Source organism: Ursus maritimus, unplaced genomic scaffold, assembly GCF_017311325.1.
Source record: "Ursus maritimus isolate PB19 unplaced genomic scaffold, ASM1731132v1 scaffold_7, whole genome shotgun sequence".
NCBI classification, from domain to species: Eukaryota; Metazoa; Chordata; class Mammalia; order Carnivora; family Ursidae; genus Ursus; species Ursus maritimus.
Genome location: NW_024426885.1, coordinates 46,468,876 through 46,489,475, shown reverse-complemented (window position 1 = coordinate 46,489,475; position 20,600 = coordinate 46,468,876). Strand labels below are relative to the sequence as shown.

The window sequence follows — 20,600 nt, the reverse complement described above, 5'->3', positions numbered from 1 at the left end:
TGTGGGGCCCGATCCCAGATTGCCGGGATCACGCCCTGAGCCGAAGGCAGACGCCCAACTACTGCGCCACCCAGGCGCCCCTCTGTGTTGTTGTTCTGTCTTCTGTTGGATCAATGGATTGGACATAGCAGGGAGATGTGGTCTTGTTCACTCTGGTTTCTCCGCAGCCAGGACAGAGCCTGGCGCTCAATAAATAATAGAGGTGGGATGGCACAACAACCATAAGCAAAGTCAAAAAACTAACAAACTATTGGGGAAAAACCATTTAACTGGAGCCTAACCTGATACAGTTTCATCAGAGCCTAACTGACCCAGCGGAAGAGAAATACAGTGGTCCTCCGTATCTGTGGTTTTGCTTTCTGTAGTTTCATTTACCCATGGTCAACCACAATCCGGAAGCAGACGATCCTCCTTGTGACTTATCGCCAGATGGTCAACAGTAACCCAACGCTACGTTATATGCCTATGTCAGTGACCTAAGTTCATCTCATCGTGTAGGCATTTTATCATCTCACTTCATCACAAGAAGAAGGGTGAGTACAGTGCAATCAGATATTTTGAAAGAAAGAGACCACATTCATATAACTTTTGTTACAGTATGGTGTTATAATCACTCTATTTTATTATTAGTTATTGTTAATCTCTTACTATGCCTAATTTATAAATTGAACTTTATCATAAATATGTATGTACAGGAAAAAACATAGCATATATACAGTTCAGAACTATCCATGGTTTCAGATACCCACTGGAGGTCTTGGAACATACCTCCCGCAAATAAGGAGGGAGTACCATATCTAGCTCCAGCAGGCTCTCGCTTTCCACGTGGGAGAGGGAAATGCCTAACCACAACCCACTGTGGCCGTCCTGTTCCATTTATGGGGGTTGGTGAGGGCTGGGGTGCACTAAGAAGCACGTGTGAAGCTCACAGTCCAGAGGCACAGGCTCGATAAAAGGCTCACACTTCATCATAGGACTAGAGAACACTGTCCCCTGCCTACACACACACACTACTAAATTTTACCACCATATTCCTAAAGGACTGTTACAGCAATTCCTTTTACCCACTACATCCTGTCCAGCCAACAAGACAAAATTACAAGGTATACTAAATGGCAAGTCCAAGTTTGAAGAGACAAAATGAGCATCAGGATCAGACTCAGATACGGTAGGAATGTTGGAATCATCAGGTTGAGAATTTAGAACCATTATGATGAATATACTAAGGGCCCTAATAGATAAAGCAGACAGCACGCAAGGACAGACCGACTACGCAAGCAGAGAAATGGAAATTTATGAAAGTATAAAAAAGAGAAACTAGAGATAAAAAAACCACTGTAATAGCAACAAGAATGTCTCTGATGAGCTTACTAGCAGACTGGACACAGCTGAGGAAAGAATCTCTGAGCTTGAGGATCCCTCAAGGGAAACTTTCCAAACTGAAAAGCAAAGAAAGGAGACTGAAAATAATGGAATAGAATATCCAAGAACTGTGGGACAATTAAAAATGAGGCATAATGCAGGCATAATGAGAATGTATACAAGGAGGAGAAGAGAGAAATAAGATAACTATTTCAAACTATGATGACTGAGAATTTCTCCCAAATTAATGTCAGACAACAAACCGCAGAATCAAGAAACCCAAGGAACACCGAGCAGGATGAATGGCAAACAAAAACAAAAAACACACAAACAATAACAACAAAAACCCTACATCTATGTATATCCTATTAAAATTGCAGAACATCAAAAGTGAGATAAAACCTTGAAAAATCAGAGGAAAAATACCTTACCTATCAAAGAACAAAGATAAGAATTGCACCTGACTTCTCTTTAGAAACCTTGCAAGCAAGTAGAGAGTGGAGTGTAATTTTTCAAGTGTTGGGGTGGAAAAATACCACCAACCTACAACTCTGTATCCTGTGAAATTATCCTTTGAAAATGAAGGAGAAATAAAGACTTTCTAAGACAAACACAAATTGAGGGACTTTTTGCAAGTCTATCTGCTTTAGAGAGAAGGAAAATGACATAGACCAGAAACTCAGATCTGCATAAAGGAAAAAAGAGCATCAAAGGAATAAGTGAAGGTAAAATAAAAACATTTTTCTTATTCTTAATTAATATAACAGCTAGGTTTGTTCAAAATAATAGTAACAGTACATTCAATTACATATGCTTATATTTATGCTTATATAAGTCAAATGAATGACAGCAATGATGCAATGAATGGGAGGGAGGACTTAGGATTATTTTGCTCTTATAAGGTACTCCCAGGGCTCATGAAGTAGTGTAGAGTTATTTGAAATGGGACTTGTATTAGTTATAAATGTATACTTCAAACTCTAGGGCAATCACTGAAAAAAGTCAAAAAGGAAGAATAACTGATACACTGGGAAAGAGAAAATGGAATCATAAAATGATCAGTTAAAACCACAAAAGACAAAAAAAGTGGAAGACAAAAATAGCAACAATAACAAAAAAGCAATGAATATGATAGATATTAATCCAACTATATCAATAACCACTTTCTTTGTTAAAAATTTTATTCATTCATTCATTCATTCATTCATTCATTTGAGAGAGAGACAGCGAGAGCGCATGTGCACACGAGCAGGGGGCAGAGCAGAGGGGAAAGAAGAGGGTGAAAATCTCCAGCAGACTGCACTGAGTGTGGAGCCCAATGTGGACTCGATCCCACCACACTGAGATCATGATCTGAGCCAAAATGAAGAGGTGGATGCCCAACTGACTGAGCCACCCAGGCGCTCCTATCAATAACCACTTTAAATGCAATGGTCAAAATACACCAAGAAAAGAGATTGTCACAGTGGATGAAAAGACAAGACCCAACCGTGTTATCTACACGAGACCCACTTTAAACATAAAGACACATATACATTAAAACTAAATAGATGGAGAAAGACATACCATGCTAACATGAATCCAAACAAAAGAAAAGTAGCTGTATTAATTTCAGATCAAGCAGACTTCAGAGCAAGGAACGTTATCAGGGATAAAGACGGGTATTACATACGATACAGGCATTCTTCTGCAAGAAGACAAAACAATCCTAATGTGTATATGTCTAACAGGAGAGCATCAAAATACATGAGGCAAACACTGATAGAACCACAGGAGGAATAGATGAATCCACTATTAGAGCTGGAGACTTCAACACCTGTGTATCAGAAATAGAACCAGAGGCAGAAAACCAGTAAGGACATAATTGAACTCAACAGTAATCATCAATCAACTGGATATAATGAGCATCTGTAGACTGCTTCGTACAGTAGTAAATACACATTGTCCCCCAGCTCACATGGAGCGTTCCCCAAGATACAGCACAGTCTGGGGCATAAAACACAACTTCACCATCTAAAAGAATAGAAATTATACAATGTCTGCTCTCAGACCACAGTGGAATTAAACTAGAAATCAATAACACAAAAATAGCTGGAAACTCCACAATACTTGGAGATTAAACAACACACTTCTAAATAACACATGGGCCAATGAAGAAATCTCAAGGGAAATATGAAAATATTTTTAGTTAAGTGAAAGTGAAATGCAACTAATCAAAATTTGTGAGATGCAGCAAAGGCAGTGATTAGAGGAAATTTATAGCATTGAATGCATATAATAGAAAAGAAGAAAGATGTAAAATCAATTAATCTAAGCTTCTACCTTAGGAAACTAGAAAAAGAAGAGCAAACTAAACCCAAAGTAAACAGAAGAAAAGAAAGAAAAATTAGAGTAGAAATCAAGGAAATTGAAAACAAAAAATAAAAAGAGAAAATTAAACCAACAAGCTGATTCTTTGAAAAAAATCACTCAAATTGGTAAGCCTGTAGCCAGACTAAGAAGAAAAGAGGGAGGACACAAATTACTATCATCAGAAATGATGGGGCGCCTGGGTGGCCCAGTCGTTAAGCGTCTGCTTTTGGCTCAGGGCGTGATCCCAGCGTTCTGGGACCGAGCCCCACATCAGGCTCCTCCGCTAGGAGCCTGCTTCTTCCTCTCCCACTCCCCCTGCTTGTGTTCCCTCTCTCGCTGGCTGTCTCTCTCTGTCAAATAAATAAATAAAAGCTCAAAAAAAAAAAAAAAAAAGAAATGAAAGAATGGACATCAATATAGTCCCCTTGGGCATTTTTTTAAAAATTATATTTTATTTTATTTCCCCGGGGACATTAAAAGAATAATAAAGGAATACTATGAATATCTCTATACCCACAAATGTGATGACCTACATGAAATGAACAATTTCCACCTAAGACATAATCTGCCAACACTCACACAAGAAGAAATAGACAATTTGAATAGGCCTACATCTATTGCAGAAAGTGAGCTGATAATTAATAACCCTCCAAAATGGAAAGCACAAGTTTCATATGGGTTCATTCATGAATTTCTACCAAACATTTAAAGAAGAAATTATACTAATTCTCTACAATCTCTTTCAGAAGACAGAAGTAGAGTCAATGCTTCCTAATTCATTCTACGAGGCCAGAATTCTCCTAATACCAAAACCAGACAAATACAAGAAAAGTACAGTCGAATATCTCTCATAAACATAAATGCAAAAATGCTTAAAAAAATAGCAAATTAAATACAACAGTGTATACGAAGAATTACACACCACGAACAAGTGGGATTTATCATGGGTATATAAAGCGGTTCAACATTCAAAAATCAATTCATGTAATCCATCACAATAGGCTAAAGATAAAAATTACATGATCATATCAATAGATAGAGAAAAAGCATTTGATGAAATCCAAACCCTCAGAAACCCTGAAAGAAAGAAAGAAAGAAAGAAAGAAAGAAAGAAAGAAAGAAAGAAAGAAAGAAAGAAAAGAAACCCTCAGTAAATAGGCATAAAAGGGGAACTTCCTCAACTTGATAAAAAAAAAAAAAAACTATTAAAAAAACCCACATAGACAATCATGTCATCTGCTCTACAGTCTGTTCCACTCATCTGTGTGCCTGTTTTTTATGCCAGTACTATCCTATTTTGATTATTATAACTTTGTAATATAGCTTGAAATCAGGAAGTGTGATCCTCCAGCTTTGTTCTTTTTCCTTAGGATTGCTTTGGCTATTCGGGGTCTTTTGTGGTTCCATGCAAATTTTAGAACAGTTTTATCTGTATCTGTAACAAATGCCATTGGTTTTGACAGGGATTGCACTGGGCCTGTAGACTGATTTGGTTAGCACGGACGTCTTCACAATATTAATTCACGGCATATCTTTCCATTCATTTGTATCTTCTTCAATCTGTTATCAGTGTCGTACAGTTTTCAGTGTACAGGGCTTTTGCCTCCTTGGTTAAATTTATTCCTAAATATTTTGTTGTTTTTTGATGCTACGGTAAATGGGATTGCTTTCTTTTTTCTATTATCACCATTTTATTTCCGAAAAGTTCACAATGTCTTCTTCTTATTTATGATTTTAATAATATGAGCCTTTCCCCCCCTTTTCTGCTTAATATTGTATCCTGTGACATTACTGAATTCATTTATTAGTCCTAGTAGTTTTTGCCGAAGTCTTTGTTTCTTATATCATGTTCATCTGCAGTGATAATTCGACTACTTCCTTTCTGATCTGGATGTCTTTTATTTCTTTTTCTTTCCTAATTGCTATGGCTAGGACTTCCAGGACTCAGTTGAATAGAAATGGTGAGAGTGAGTCTTGTCTTGTTCCTGATCTTAGAGGAAAGGCCTTTAACTTTATACCATTGAGTATGATGTGAGCAGTGAGCTTGTCATATACGGCCTTTATTATGTTGAGGAATGGTCCTTCTATACCTAATTTGTTGAGAGCTTTTATCATGAAAGGATGTTGAATTTTGACAAATGGTAAACATACTTCTTTCCATTAAGATATAACCTGGAAGGGAGCGCTTGGCTGGCTCAGTCAAAGGAGCATGCAATTCTTGATCTTGGGGTCATGAGTTCAAGCCCCATGTTGGGTACAGAGATTACTGAAATACATAAAACTTAAAAAAAAAAAAAAAAGATATAACCTGGAAGAGGTGCACATCACTTTTGATTCTATCCCATTGGCCAGGCAGGACTCAGGGCTGCACTCTACTGCAAGCGTGGCTGGGAAATGTAGTCTTTCTAAAGGATGGCTCTATATTTGTTAAACATTGGTGACTCTATCCCTAAAAAAAAGAAAATGGAATGGATTTGAGGGTTCAACAGCAGTGTCTGCCCTAACATATTGATGGGAAAATACTTGAAAAACTGGTAAGAGTATTTGTCTCTACGAACAGGGTACTGGTGGCTGGGGATACAGATGCGAGAAAAATGTTCTCTTTAAACTCTGTAATTTGTGCCATGTGAATGCATTGACTAATTAAACATTTTTTTTTAAAGATTTTATTTATTTGACAGAGGTAGAGACAGCCAGTGAGAGAGGGAACACAAGCAGGGGGAGTGGGAGAGGAAGAAGCAGGCTCACAGCGGAGGAGCCTGATGTGGGGCTCGATCCCATAACACCGGGATCACGCCCTGAGCCGAAGGCAGACGCTTAACCGCTGTGCCACCCAGGCGCCCCTAATTAGACATTTTTAACAAAGTACTGAAAAAATTTAACAAAATACTGAAAAAGCACACACTACCCTATGTGCTTAGTAAACCTCAACACCTGGTTCACTAACCAGAAGTTTCTGTGCCCTCGCCCTCACCCCCGCAGAGAGGGTTATAGATGCGGTGTGAAACTCAGGCCACAGCAAACTGTACACAATTCATATGGCTTGAGGGGCTGGGGAAGCCCCGCTGGCCAGCATGGGCAGAGGCCTGAAAAGAAATGCAAATTCAGATAAACGTGTGGGAGAGCTGCTCTTCCGGAGCTAGTAGACCTAGCTGGCACCAAGCCTTCCTTGTACCCTTCCTGACTGTGCTAAGCTTGCTTGGGGGAGAGAAGGCCGATTCTGCCGCCAAGCCCTTTCCCCAGCACTGCTCATGCACAGAGGCAGGAGCAGACCAGTGCCCTCTGGGCTGGAGGGGTTGGGAAGCTGGGCCTGGCAACACGGCCAGCTCCTGGCGTAGGCGGTGCTGCTTGCCCTCTGAAGCAAGGAGCTTCTGAACCTTCTGCCGGCCAGACGTCTCAGCTGCCTTTATCCGGCTCTCACCTCCTCCTCAGGCTTCATGACTCAAGAGAACTGTGGAACAAACTTTAGCCCTGTGTGAGGTGATGTCTGGGGGCGCCACCAGCAATGAACCCCTCAACCTAGTGATGGGCCAGCTCCTTCCCACTGGTCCCAGCTGGGCCAGGTGGCGCAGCACAAGACGGACACCCTCCCATCCCCCGGCGCACCCACAGTGCAGGTCCTGCTCCCTTGACTGGCTCCCAGCACCCCATGGGGCTCCCCACAGCTGTTCTTTAATGCCCAAGGGGCTCCGTGCACAAAGAGAAACACATCGAGCTCTCCGCCTTGTCTGATGTGCAGTGGAGGAAAATGGAAACAGCATTTCTTCACATATTCACATTTGGGCATACCTCAGAGGCACTGCGGGTTGGTTCCCGACTGCCGCAGCAAAGCGAACAGCACAATAAAGCAAGTCAAATGAATTTTTTGGTTTCCTGGTGCATGTGACAGTTATGTTTACGCTACAGTCTGTTACTTACGTCTATGAAGGGCGCTACAGTGTTATGTCTAAACACACCCGTGTACATACCTTAATCAAAAAATACTTTATTGCTAAAGAACACTAACCACCATTTGAGTTTTCAGTGAGTTGTAATCTTCTTGCCGGTGGAGGCTGTTGCCTCGGTGTTAATGCCTGAGACTGATCAGAGCGGGGCGGCTGTGGCAATTTCTTAAAATAAGACGACAATGAAGTTTGTTACATTGATCGACTCTTCCTTTGCCTTGAACACTTGGAGGCCCTTGTAGGGTTATTAATTGGCTTAATTTCAAGATTGTTGTGTCTCAGGGAATAGGGAGACCTGAGGAGAGGGAGAGACGGGGGAACGGCCAATGAGCGGAGCAGCACACAACATTCATCAGTGGAGTGCTCTGTCTTGTATGGGCGTGTTTCATGGCGCCCAAACCAAAGATCAAACATCAAAGATCCCTGATCACAGATCAGCATAACACATACAATAATAACGAAAAACTTTGAAATATTATGAGAATCACCAAATGTAACACGGAGACACAAGCTCACAAATGCTGTTGGAAAATGGCACCAGTAGCCTCGCTCGCTGCAGGGTGGCCACAAACCTTCCATTTGTAAAAAAACGCAGTATCTGCAAGGCCTCACAAAGCACACACAAGACGAGGTATGCCTGTAGCCTTTCCACAACTAATACATTGAATTTTTATGATTTTAACAAAGTAGATTTCCCCGAACACTTAAACGTTACATGTAATCAATTACGCTCTTCCTAATTCTAATGATTCAGAGTCTCATAAATGTTTCAACGCCTTTAAAAATCGACTAGTAAGAATACAGTCATCACAAAACCGGATCCGCATACTCATACTAAGACTGGTTACAAAATGCGATAGCATGCGTCTAAATTTATTATCTGTCGTCAGCAGGCCAAACAGCAGACAGGGTAGACATGTGCCCATACGCCACGCATCACTGCCCTCTCCTGGGCATCTCAGAGAGCTGACATGCCACACCTCCTGTGGGAGGCCCCTCAGCAGATCCCTGGGTCACAAACCAGCCATCCTGGGCACAGTGACCAGACCTGGGGTGGGTCCTAGATTCTAAGCCAGGACCTCATGGGCTGGCCAGGCACCTACAAGACTGGCACTGAAGTTCTGCCCAAGAAAGGATGTGGGTGGTGACGGCTGACCAAAGCAACCAGCAACTCACTTGGGGCCCCTGAAGTCTCTCAGGGAAAGGAAGGGGGCAAAAGCCAAAGACTCACAGAGGAGGCAGTGGGCAGAAGCCAGGCGGGAGCCCTGGGGAAGTTGGGGACCAGCTGGCCAGCAGCAGCCGGAGCAGCAGGAACAAAGCGAGACACCAGTGTCAGAGTTGGAATAATGCTCTGGGAGTTGGTGACTGGAGGCCAAGTGTGAAGAGCCTGGCTAAGGGACTAGCCTGAGGGGTTTTCTACTTACCCGAATCTTCACACAGTCAAAGGGAATGGACGAAAGGTGTTCTGAGCTGAGGTGATGGCATGTGTGGAGGCCAGGCACACAGGAAACAGAAATGGATCCAGGGACTTGTGTGCAGGAAGTGAGGGGAAGCAGGATGGGGTATGTGGGGGGGGGGGAGGAACTGTGAGGCCATGCCAAGGGAAGCCTCACCTGACCCCGTGGGGAGGCAGGGGCTGGGGTCACTCATCAGTTGTCTGGAAATGAGGAAAGGGGGCTTTGGTGAGCATCAGGCCCTAGAGCCTTGGGGAAGTCAGCTTCCCTCTGCCAGAGGCAGTTCCCTCCTGAGTGATCAGATTTTGACACCTGATCCCGAAGGGTGGTGTGTGCGGCCACCATCACACTAGAGACCGAGGGCCGGCTCAGTGAGTGTGAGGGTGGCCTGTGGTCAGAGATGTGGTCACTGTAGAACATTCAGTGAAAAGAACTTCTAATGGTTTAGGGGAGGGGGCTGGCAGGATCAGATTTTCATTCTAGACTGGGGCAGCAGCTCCGGAGAGAGAACAAGACTGGCAAGAAATGTGAGGTGTGGCCAGTGTACAGAAGAGATCAAAAGGCATGGGAATGGCTTAGACTGCACAGAGCCTGTGGAGGTGAGGGGGGCGGGGGGAAAGGGCTCAGTGCAGAGTCTGGGAAGAGCAGCAACACTCACGGGGAGATCAGGAGACTCCAAGGAGTTGGGTGTGCAACACGTGGTCTTTCCTGGCTGGGTAAATAGGAGAGCCAAGAGAACGAAAGCTCCAGGAAGGAAGGCGACATCCACAGTGTCAGAGGACTGAGAAGCCCTCCTCGCCTCCTCCAACATACACACCCCTCAGTGGCTGTACAATTTCCTTTCAGCCAACTGCCCCTAGATGGCAGTGTGTGCACATGGCAGGAACTGCCCAAAAAAACTCCCCAGAGACAGCAAGGCTCTCCATGGGACCAGCAGCAAGCTGTGAGAGGGGCCGGGATCAGCATCCACCTATGCTCCGCTCTGCTTCAGGGGTGTGTGGGGTGTGCCTCTCTCTCCCCCTTTTGGGGGGGTAGGGGTCCTATCAGGATTCCTGCTGGCAGGGCCTGAGCATAGAGGTCTCAGGGACACAGCAGCCCCCCAAATCCCTGTGTTCATGATTCCCCAGGGGTACAGTCTTGGGTGGAAGATTGGACATCAAGCTGATGGCTCTGGTTCTATCACTTATGGGCTGCATGTCTCCCTAAGACTTCTTTCTACATTTGTTTTATAAATGTATAGCTTTGTGAAGGTCAGTTCATGTGAGATTATTCCAGAAGGAACACTTTTTATACCGCCAGGTAACTTTCACTTTCACTTTCATAGACAGGTGTCTGTCCCTTATTTCCAAGCTTTCAGGGACAGAGCTGGGGGTTGAGTGCAGGCAGTCTCACGGGTCCGTGTCTTAACCTCTCTGATCTGCACCTCCCTCTCATGTCTCATCTGGCCACATTTGGGGGGTTCCTCTTGGCAAAACCATCTTCTCTCATTTGAAGTGATTACGGTACGGGTGACTCACAGATGGGCAGGGCTGGAAGGGCATGGGGAGGTTACCTTCTGAACAAGCTTCCCATTCAGGTCCCAGGTCCACCCTGTAGGTCTGCTCTGGCTCTCCTTACTGAGGAAGCTGTCCTCCTCAGAGCCAGAGTGTGGTCATTTGGAGGCTGCTCCAGGTCCACTTCCCACATTCCAGACAGGCAGAAGAGCACAAAGGACAGAGCCGCAGCACCTGCGTTAGGAAAGTGAAACTTTCCCAGAAATCCCCACAGACACCTGCCGATGTCTCCTTGGCCAAGATGGGTCACATGGCAAGCCTTAGCTCCAAGGGAGGCTGGGAAATGTAATTTTGAAAAAAATAGGTTCCCAAGCCTGTTTGAAAGAAAGGAGAGGACAATGGATATTGAGAAAGCAGCACATGAATGGTAGTTAAAACCACGGAGGTATAGGGAATCGCCCTGGGACTGGGAGATGTGAAAGGAAAAAGATCAAGGCAGAATTCTGATGAACGCAGACTTGGAGAAGATCAGGAAGAGAAAGAAGACAAGGACCAAGGAGACCGAAAGAGCGGCCAGGGAGGTAGGAGCAGAGCCAGAAGCGTGGTGTGTGTACCAGTCAAGGGCGATGAACGTTTCAGGAAGGAAGGACTGATCCCCAGTTTCCAGTACTGCGTTGTGGAGCTCTGACCGGCCTCGCCCTGCTTACCTTTAGACTTCTCCAACACCAAGTCCCACTTCGGCTCAAGCTCCTTCCTCCCTCTTCCCCTGCTCCTGGCCTGTCCACAGAGAAACGTTGCAGCATGGAGCCCCGAAAGAAAAAAGGCAGCGCGGGGACCAAAATCGGAACTGGACCAAGACGGAGGGGTAAGGAGGAAGTCAGAGCACAATTAAGACCGAGCTTTGCCAGTTAGCATTTTATTTACAGCCAACTACAGGTTCAGGAAAAGGAGAAGAAACTCTCAGCGTCTTTTTCTTCCTTCCTGTTCTGGCTTTTGTTCCCATAATCCATACCTCAGGCTTGCAGTCTGTACTATATAATTCAGCTATATTCTTGGTAATTACAGTTCCAGGGGCTGGCTTGGAAACTAAGTCACTGGTTATAATACAGCCGGCCCTTTTAGGAACTGGGGCTGTCTGTCTCTGGATTCTTTTTATTTTTTTTTAAACCAGGAAAATAAAATGGGCCTGCTCTGCTTTGAGTATCCCTGATGCTCTGAAGCCACCCATATTGCTAGAAAAATATGGGTCAGGTAAAGCTTAGTGGGTCTCATATGGCAGCTGGGAATGGCGTAAGTAACTGTCAGGCGAGGCCTGGTGGGGGCGGGTGGAGGCCATGGTGGCTCTGTGGGCATTTCCTTCACCTTCTTCGTACTCTGCCACAGTGTGGCCAACTGGTCCGCGAGGGAGCGGTCTCTCAGAGGCTGCTTAGGCTGGCAGACCTCCACCATCTAGTCCATGGTGATTCACTCTCTCCTTCCTCCTTGCTCTAAGCTCCTCCTTCACACCCAGAATTCAGCAGATATCAGGTGTGAATGACTGCCTTTCCGAGGCCAACTTCACTGGAAACATCTCTGCCTCCATACCCCCCTCAATAATGGTGGTGGTGTCCCTCCATCAGAGGTGTCCTCTCCATTAGGGCCCATATCCCATCTCCCATCTCCCTTTCTTCAGAATCCTCACTCCTGCCTTCTGTCCTGGATCATTCCTATCACTCCATAAACTTGCTCTAGTAACTTCCATATTTCAACAAACCCCTCTGTATTCTAACAAAAGTTAAACCTAGATATGGTTACCAGCATCAGAAAACGGGGGATTAAACGAGACGGAAATTTCTTTCTCTCACAGACAAAGTCAAGAGGTAGGTATTCCCGAGCAGGTATGGTGGCTCCCCCAACATTAGGAACCCAGATGTATTCTAACTTGTGGCACTAACATTCTCAACACATGCCTCCCACTTCAAAGTCTAATATGGTTGCTTGAGCTTAAGTTATACATTCGTGTATTCCAGTATTCCAGTGAGCGGGAGAGCCAAGCTGAGGAGAGAGCACCACGGCCCTTTAAAGCTAGCTCTCAAGTTGTACGTGGACACCCCTTCCTTGCTGCTGGTTAGCTGGAACTAAGTCACATGACCACACCTAGCTGCAAGGGAGTCTGACAACTTGCTTTTATTCTGGGGAGCCATGTAGCCAGGGGAAAATGGCTATTAGGGTCATCTAGCAATCTCTGCCAAAGTCTCCTGTGATTCCACATTCGTTTCGAGACCCCTCCTAGTGCTCTTGTTCCCTGTTAGACAAGCTGTCCAAACATGACAGCTCCACCATGGTCTGGCTCCCGTCCCACTACTCCAGGAACACGGCCCTTATCACAGTCACTAATGTCTTTCATGTTGCCAGAGTCGATGGATCCCTGACTGTCTTCAGCTTATCTGAGCTCCAAGCAGCATCTGACGCAGCTGACCACTTGGTTCTAGAAGCTCTTTCCTCTCTCTGTCTCTGGGATATAGCAGTCTCCTGGTTCTCCTCTTGCCTCCTCAGCCTCTCTTGCTTAGTCTTCTTTCCGACCCTGGCTCCTCTGACTCCTCTGGGGTCCTCTTGAACCCTCTCTTCTGCAACTATTAGCTCACCCTAGGTGACTTCCTCAGATACCACAGCCTTTACCGTCTTTAAGATGATGCCTCCCAAAGCCCCATTCCCAGACCAGGCCTCGTTTCTGAGCTCCTAGTCTCAACAGTTGAGTTGGGTCTCTGATGGGCATCTCAAAGTCCACATGGCTAAAGCAGAATTCCTGATGCTTCTCCCTGAGCTATAGTCCCTTTCCTCTAGGTTACCTCATCCAATCAACGAGGCCCCGTCCACCAGCTTACTCCAGCCAGAAATTTGAAAGTTATCTTTGCTTTCTCCCTTTCCTCCCGACATCCATCCTACCAATATGTCCTGTTGAGTTCAAGTCCAAAATAGCTTCTCTCAACTACTCATCTTAGTGCGGCCACAATTTGGTCCAAACCACCATTATCTTTGGCCTGGGCTGCCACAACAGTCTAATTGTCTTCTTGCTTTTATTTCTGCCTGCCACCCACCCAGTGCATTCTTCACACAGCAGTAAATCAGAACATGTTAGTCTTTTGCATAAAACCCTTCGATGGTTTAATAAAAAGCCTCCAACCGTAGATAGTCTCGCATGCCCTGCCCACCTCCCCACTTCATCCTGATCCTCCTTCACAGGCCCGCTACTCAAGCCACACTGTTTTCTTTCAGCTCCTTCACATGTCCACATCCAGAGCTTACCTTTTTCCAGGGCCTCGGCACTAACTGCTCTCAACCTGGAAGGTATCTGCCTGGCTTTTCCCCAGGCTGTTGCCTCATCCATTTGACTTTAACATCTCCTTCTCAAAGACACTCTCCCTGCCAGCTCCATGGAAAGTGGCTCCTACTCTCTATCCCAGCCCCTTGCTTTTGTTCCAGCATTTATCTCAACTTGTAATTGTCTCCCCCACTAAAAGTAAGCTTTATGGAGCAAGAGGCTTCAGCAGTCTTGTTTAGTGTTGTATCCTCAGCATCAGAATAGGGCCTGGCACAGATGAGGCACTCAGTCAAGCACTCACGGTCTGCCTAAGGGTGACTAAATGGACAGGTTCCCCACGGAGGTCCCTAAGCTGCCTGGGATGCCACAAGCAGGCTGCCTCTCCCTTAATAAAAATAACTGGGAATGGTCTGAACAGTCTGCATTGCAAGATCTTCTCCTTTCATAGGACTCAACCTGTTGGTTGCTTGTACTAGAACGTGGCCCAGTTTTGATAGGTGCCACTTTCCTGTTGCCCACCTAGCCCTCCTCCACTTGGATGAGTTTAAGAGTCAGAAGTGCCTGTGCCTCATTTCAGAGAGGTGGGAGGAGACCACTGAGGTCAGCCTTTCTAATACCAGTACCCAGCCAGCAGTGTGACCACCCCTCTGCAAGCGATAGGGCCAGTCTCCCTCCTTCCTCAAGAGTGCTCTCAGCCACGTCCCCAGGACAGATCTTAGGAACAAATCTCGGCAGGCGGTCCAAAGAAAGCTTGGTATTTTTAGCACCAAGACAAGAAGGAGCAGGTCTTTGCCGCCCAGTGTGCAAAGAAAGGCAAATATTAACTACCTTCTCTTGAAGCACCCACCCCCACCCTCCCAGGCCGGACAGGAGCGCCTACTTCTCTCTTTCTCTTTTTTAAATAAGCTCTATGCACAACGGGGGATTGAACTGAAGACCCCCAAGATCAATAGTCGCTTGCTCTACGGGCTGAGCCAGCCAGGAGCCCCGCCTCCTATTTTCAATACGGCCATTTTTCTAATCCTGCGCTCACCCCTACCGGTCACCCCCGTACCCCTTGAGATGTGGCCTCCCCTCGGGCTCCACAACTCGGATTTCTCGCAGGCTGGGGGGCCCGCCGAGTCGTTGGCAAGGCCGTCGGCGCCCGCGCGGCGCACCTTCGTCGAGCGATAGCGGGGGCCCCAGAGCGAGACAAAGGGACGGACCGGCGATCAGGCCCCGCCGCCGCCGTAGCGGCGGCAGCGCGGGCGGAAAGGCCGGGCGGGCTGGGGGAGGGGCGAGCCGGGGGCGACAGGGGCGGGCCTGGGGCGTGGCCTTCCGGGGGCGGGGCGGGGGCGGGGGCGGGCCCAAGGCGCGCGGGGCGGCACTGCACGGCGCAGGGAAGCGGCGCTTTTCTCTCCGCTGCCGCCCGGCGCCGCGCCCCCGGCCCCGCCCCTCCGCGCCCCGCCCCCATCGCTCGGCCGGCCCGAGTCGCGCCCTCCCACCCCGCGCCTCCGAACTTGCTCTAACTTCCTCGGCCGAGCCGGGCCGAGCCGCTGCCGCCGCCGTCGCCGTCGTCGCCGCCGCTGCCGCGCCCGGGTGAGTGGAGCGCGGAGTCCTCGCTGGAGCGTCGGGCCCTGCCCCTCTCATTGTCTGAGGCTGACCCCCCCCCCGGGCGCCCTCTGGGGACTAGGACTGCTCCCCAGGTTCGGGCTCGGCCCCTCCGGCTGCCTCACCTCTGCCCCAGAGGCGGCCCCGCGGGCGGCGCTGGCTTTGTCTGTCCAGATAGCTCGCGAGGGGCTGGAGGCCTTGGCCGGACCCCGCTGAGCCGAACTCCGGAGCCGGGCAGAGTGGGAGCCGCACCGGGCGACCAGCCTGGCGCTGGGGGTTCTGTCGCCCTCGCCCTGCCCGCGTCCCCGGACGGGTGCGTGCCGGGGCGGCGCGGGGGTGGGAGAGCTCTGGGAGAGAGGGGCCGGACCGCCGCCGCCGCCTGTAGGGGCTCTGTCCCCTGTCCCTGGCAGCGAAGCCAGGGAGGGGCACTCCTTTCGGCTAGTCGGAGAACCCTCGGTCCCCCAGAGCTCCGGCCAGGGGTAGAGAGGGTGGCGCAGACCTGGGAGGGACGTCCCCTCCCCCCGCCCCGCGGTGGGTGTGCACCGAGTGGCTCACCTCAGCGGTGCGCCCCACTCTGCCCAGCACGGGTTTGGGGTGGCCCAAGTTTGAGTGGGTGGTGACCCAGCTGCTTCGTGTTGGTCGTTTGAGGTTGTGCTTGGGAGCAAAGCCCGACTCCTGACCTAACTGGATCTTCGGTGGAGTTGGGTCTGTGGTTACAGAGTTGGCTGGTCTCGCGCCGCTCCTCCTGCTGGGGAGGGGTGGTGGTGCGAGTGGGTAGGAAGTGTGCGTGCGTGGAGGGGTGGTGGTGCCGGCGGGTGAGAAGTGTGTGTGTGTGTGTGTGTGTGTGTAGGGACTTCGGTCCTGGGACCTCTGGGACCCGTGTGGAGTTGCTCTCCTGCTAGAAGCGGTCCTTGCTGTGGGGAGTCTCCGGGAAGGCACGGGCCCTGGTACTGGCCTGGCCAATGGCTGCCAGCTGTGATGAGTGCCGAGATATGTGCGAGCTCAGGGGTTGTCCCTCGGTGCTGGTGACTGCGGGCATCAAGGCGTTTTGAGTCGTGAGTGTAGGGCGTTACATGGGAGCCTCTGCTGGTGTGCTCTCCAGTGGTCTGCTCTCTAGAGGTCTTCCTTCCGGGATGGGGGTTGTTTGGGCTGATAAGAGTGGATGTAGCTGTCTGCCAAATCCTCAAAAGTAGCCTTCCTCCTACCCTTTGACCTCAAAGTAGGGGAAGTTAATGCCTGCTGAGTGCTTGGGCCACCCTTCCCTATTTGTGAGAGGAAACCTGGAGTCTAGGCCATCAGAGCACCCCCAGCACCCCCATATCCCTTCTACTTTCAGCTAGCCCTGCGGTTGGCAGAGGCGCCCTTCCTTCCAGGGATCCTCCTAGGCCCTGGCACGCTCAGAAGGCGTCCTCTTGGCCCCATAGGCCCTTCTTGCTCCTCTCTCAGCAGTCTCCAAACTTTGTCCCAGTCTGGAGGTCCCTATTGCCTGGGAGACAGGCCACCAGAGGGATTTTCCCCTCCCCTCCCACTGCATCATCCTTTGTTGCATCCCTACCTTCAGCTGGAGAATTTCTCGATCTCTCCATCTCTGCATTTTCGAACTGCACTGCTTGGACCATCAAATGTGACCTTCAGGTCATTTAACAAAGCGTGATTGAAAGTCAGTGGGATGCCAGAGATACCAGGCGCTGTTTTCAGGCACTGTTCTAGGCTCACGACTCCCTGACTGGCCCGTGCGCCCTGTGTGGTCTTAGAGCCCAGGCTGGATGTAGGTAGTAGGTGCTCTCTGGTGTTTTATTGATCTGCGCTTGATCTCAGCTTAAGTAGCATTATTCAGGCAAGCAGGAGTCCAGACCCACTGGTGCTTCTGGAGGTGGGTGCCTCGAGGAAGAAAAGGCAGGAAGGAGAAGGGCCTGCAGAGGTTTGGCTGCCCAGGGAGGTTCCCCTCCTTTACCAGCTGGGCAGCTGTGCTAATCTCTGAGGACAGGGGAGGGTGCCTCCCTTCCCATGTTTGAGAATGGGAGAACAAACTCATGCCCCATGTAGGAGGGGAGGGGGACCTGCCCTGCAGGTCATGGTGATGGTGGAGGCCAGGACGTTCTGGAAGCCCTGGATTCTGGAGACGTTTCCTGAGGCCTCCCTTGGGTCACCGTGTACTCAAGGATTTGACGGGTTTTCAGTTTGGCAGACCCTGCCGATTATCGTTGTGCCAGTCCTGGGCAACCTGTGCTGGAGTTAAAACCCAGTGGAGGTTACGGACAAGTTTACAGCAATTCTGTGGAAGGTTTAAGAGTGTCGTAACGGTGAGTTTATTGAGACATACGCTTTATGGACGCGTACACCAAGCGCTATCCTAGAAGCTTTACTCATATTAACTCATTTAACCCTTGAACCAACATAGTATGATAGATAATGTATCCATCCTGTATGACAGAAGAGGACACTGTTCTAGAGAGGTCACAGAGTAACTCGCTCCAGGTCTCAATGTGAGCCACTCTCGTCATTTCTCATTTAGACAGTCTTCGTATGAAAGGTGTTTAGGATGCTGCACAGGCTGGCCCACAGTGGAGCTGGTAGGTCCTTCTGCGCAGGGTCCTTTGATCCCTGCTTCTGAAAGCATCTCATCTGTCTGGGCACACAGCCGGCATCCCCGACCCCCTGTTGAGGTACTGGCGGTGTAGCTTTTGTCTCCCTTGGGCCAGGGAATGGGAAGCCCAGCACTGCCATGCAGAGAAGATTGGGGAATGAGTCATGGCCTCTGTCTAGATAGATCAGGGTTTGCTGTGGTAACCGTCCCCGAATGTCAGCGGTGTAAAGAACCAGCAGTTTATTGCTCACGCCATATCCATTGCGTATCTGCTTTCTGTTCTCACTGTGAACCCATGCTGATTAATTGGAACATTTCCAGACACTTGGACAGAGGGACAGAGAGCGGGATCAGTCTCACCCTGGCTCTTAAGCTCCCACCCAAAAGCGGCATTTCACTGGCCAAAGCAGACACGTGGCCCTACTGATACCTAGAGTGTGAGGTGAGGAGGAGGACTGGGGACATTTGGTCAGTAGCACGGAATGCCTCCCATCTGCCTACCACTGTGTCCTGCTCTGTGACTTCTTCCCAAGGCCTAGGTCTGAATGTCACATTTCTGTGTCACCAGAAACATTGATCATGAATTAAAGAAACACTGGTGAGACTAAAGATGAATTGGGGTGCCACATTTGAAGGGCAGAGGGAGGGTGAACAAGCCTGCAGGTTAGGGTGGGCAGCCTGCTGTCTGACCCTGGGCAAGTTACTTGAGTTCCTTGGGTCTTCTTTTGCTCATTCATTCATTCATTCATTCATGGGCCTAAGGACTCATGGTGAGTCCCAGGCCGTGGATTCCAACTGAGCACATGTTCAGCTCCCGGCCCAGTGCTGAGGGCTGTGCACTGGCATAATGATCCCTGTTTTCTGTTTTGGGGTCCTGCTGACCTTTCAAGAGGGATGCTAATGCCGGTGGGGAGGAAAGTGGGCTCCTGCTCCCCATCACTGCCCTGGCTCATCAGCCCTGAAGTTCTTGGACTTCCCATGCTTTACCTGTATGTGGCTGGTAGGGGCAGCCACTTTTCTAGAAGTGGGAGCAGGTAGAGGCACCCCTATGAGGCCTTGCCCTTCCTCTTCCATTTTGGACGCTCTGGGGCTGAGGTTGTCGGCCTCTAGGAAAGGTAGTGAGGTCACTACAAGCTGGAAACACACGGAGAGCAAGCTTGATTGAGTGTGGGGCTGGGATGGTTGTCTGGCCTGTAGAAGGGGGTAGAACCCCTCTGTTAATTGTAGTTTTCCACTTGAGCCCCCCCCTTGCGGGGCATTCCACGCTATGGAAACTTGGCTTTTGTGATTTGTCACCTGCTTGGTCTCTGGTGACTTCCAGCAGGGCCAGGAAACCCTGGTCGAGGTCGTGAGACCCCAGGTGCTTCTGTACTGGGTTAACTTAGTCCTAATTCCTCCTTTTTCGGGGCCTCTCTGCTTTCCCATCTGGAGTATGGGGGTTTACAGCAGTGGCCTCACTCTTGGCTGGTCACCAGAGTTCCCAGGGTACTATATAGACTAGTGCTTTGGGAATCTTTGGCCTAGGTGGATGCCAGTGTTCCTGGTTTGTCTTACCTTCCCTTATAGCAGTGTCCTCTCTGAATCAGTGTGGGATATTCATAATGTCTCCACGTCCATTTTCTACCTAACAGCATATTTTTTGGTTCGGACAAGGGCAGGTGTGTGTGTTGGAACAGCACAGGCCCGGGCTGTGGTGGGAAGTGTTCAGCGCCTCTGCCAATCAAGCATGAAGACAAATAACATTGTCTGGCTTGTAGGGTAGACAGCGGGAAGGCCAGCTTTCAGGTTGTGTCTGCTTTCTAGCCCGAGTGACCTGGACAAGTCTTTGGTTCTTCCCGCAACCCCCCACCCCGACTTGATTTTCTCATCTGTAATGAGAGAAGAATCTGCCCTTCCTGTCTCTCCTGGGGTTACCGTAAAGCTCAAGTACACACTTCAGGTCTGAGAAGCAGGACCTGAGCCCCGGAGTTAGGCCTGACACTCTGGTTTGGGACCGCTGCCATCACATTGACAGCCCTCAGCAAAGTGTTCACCAGCAGCTGATTCTGGGAACCCCACTTCCTCTACTCTTGGGCTTGGTGGGGTGGGGTGGGGCGGGGCTGGGCCAGGCTCTGCTGTGCTGTGGTTTTTCTTTTGGAGGCCTGGTCAGCTGAGCTTCAGTGGGCCTGGGCAGGGTGGGGTTAAACCCTTCACTTCTCGAGGTCTGTTCTGCCTCCCTTGCTGAGCAGCGGGGGGAAGGCTTCGAGTCCTGGTGTCCATCAGCTGGACTGGAGGGACTGGCTCCTCTCACGCTAGACTCCGTCAGCCTGCGCTTTGTGGCCCAGAGCCATGGCAGTTGGCTCTAAAGTGGCAGTCTGGGATCCTGGGTAAGAGGTTAGCCCTTGGTGCTGCCTGAGACTGTGTGTTCCCTGGAATTTGGGAGAGCTGAGGCTGGGCTTTCCTGCAGCGCTAAGGTTTGGGAAGAGGCAGGCCAGGACAAGGGGCTGGGCAGGGCTTGAGCCTGAGGAGAGGTTTGAT

The 20,600-nt window shown here is 49.1% G+C and overlaps 1 protein-coding gene and 1 long non-coding RNA gene across 2 annotated transcripts in view; one reads left to right on the top strand and one right to left on the bottom strand.

Annotated features, from left to right (window-relative positions):
• Nucleotides 1-6,534: 6,534 nt before the first annotated feature.
• Nucleotides 6,535-14,692, bottom strand: LOC121101168. Its single transcript, XR_005833111.1, has 3 exons — nucleotides 11,313-14,692; nucleotides 10,665-10,839; nucleotides 6,535-7,953 (listed from the first exon to the last, which is right to left on the bottom strand). It is a non-coding gene; the product is annotated as an uncharacterized LOC121101168 (long non-coding RNA).
• A 660-nt stretch (nucleotides 14,693-15,352) lies between these two features.
• The window catches only part of TSPAN14 (tetraspanin 14), a 53,596-nt gene continuing 48,348 nt past the window's right edge, over nucleotides 15,353-20,600 (top strand). The window contains exon 1 of the mRNA XM_040624033.1: nucleotides 15,353-15,484. The gene's annotated coding sequence lies outside the window, so the exon portion shown is untranslated. The remainder of the gene's footprint in view (nucleotides 15,485-20,600) is intronic.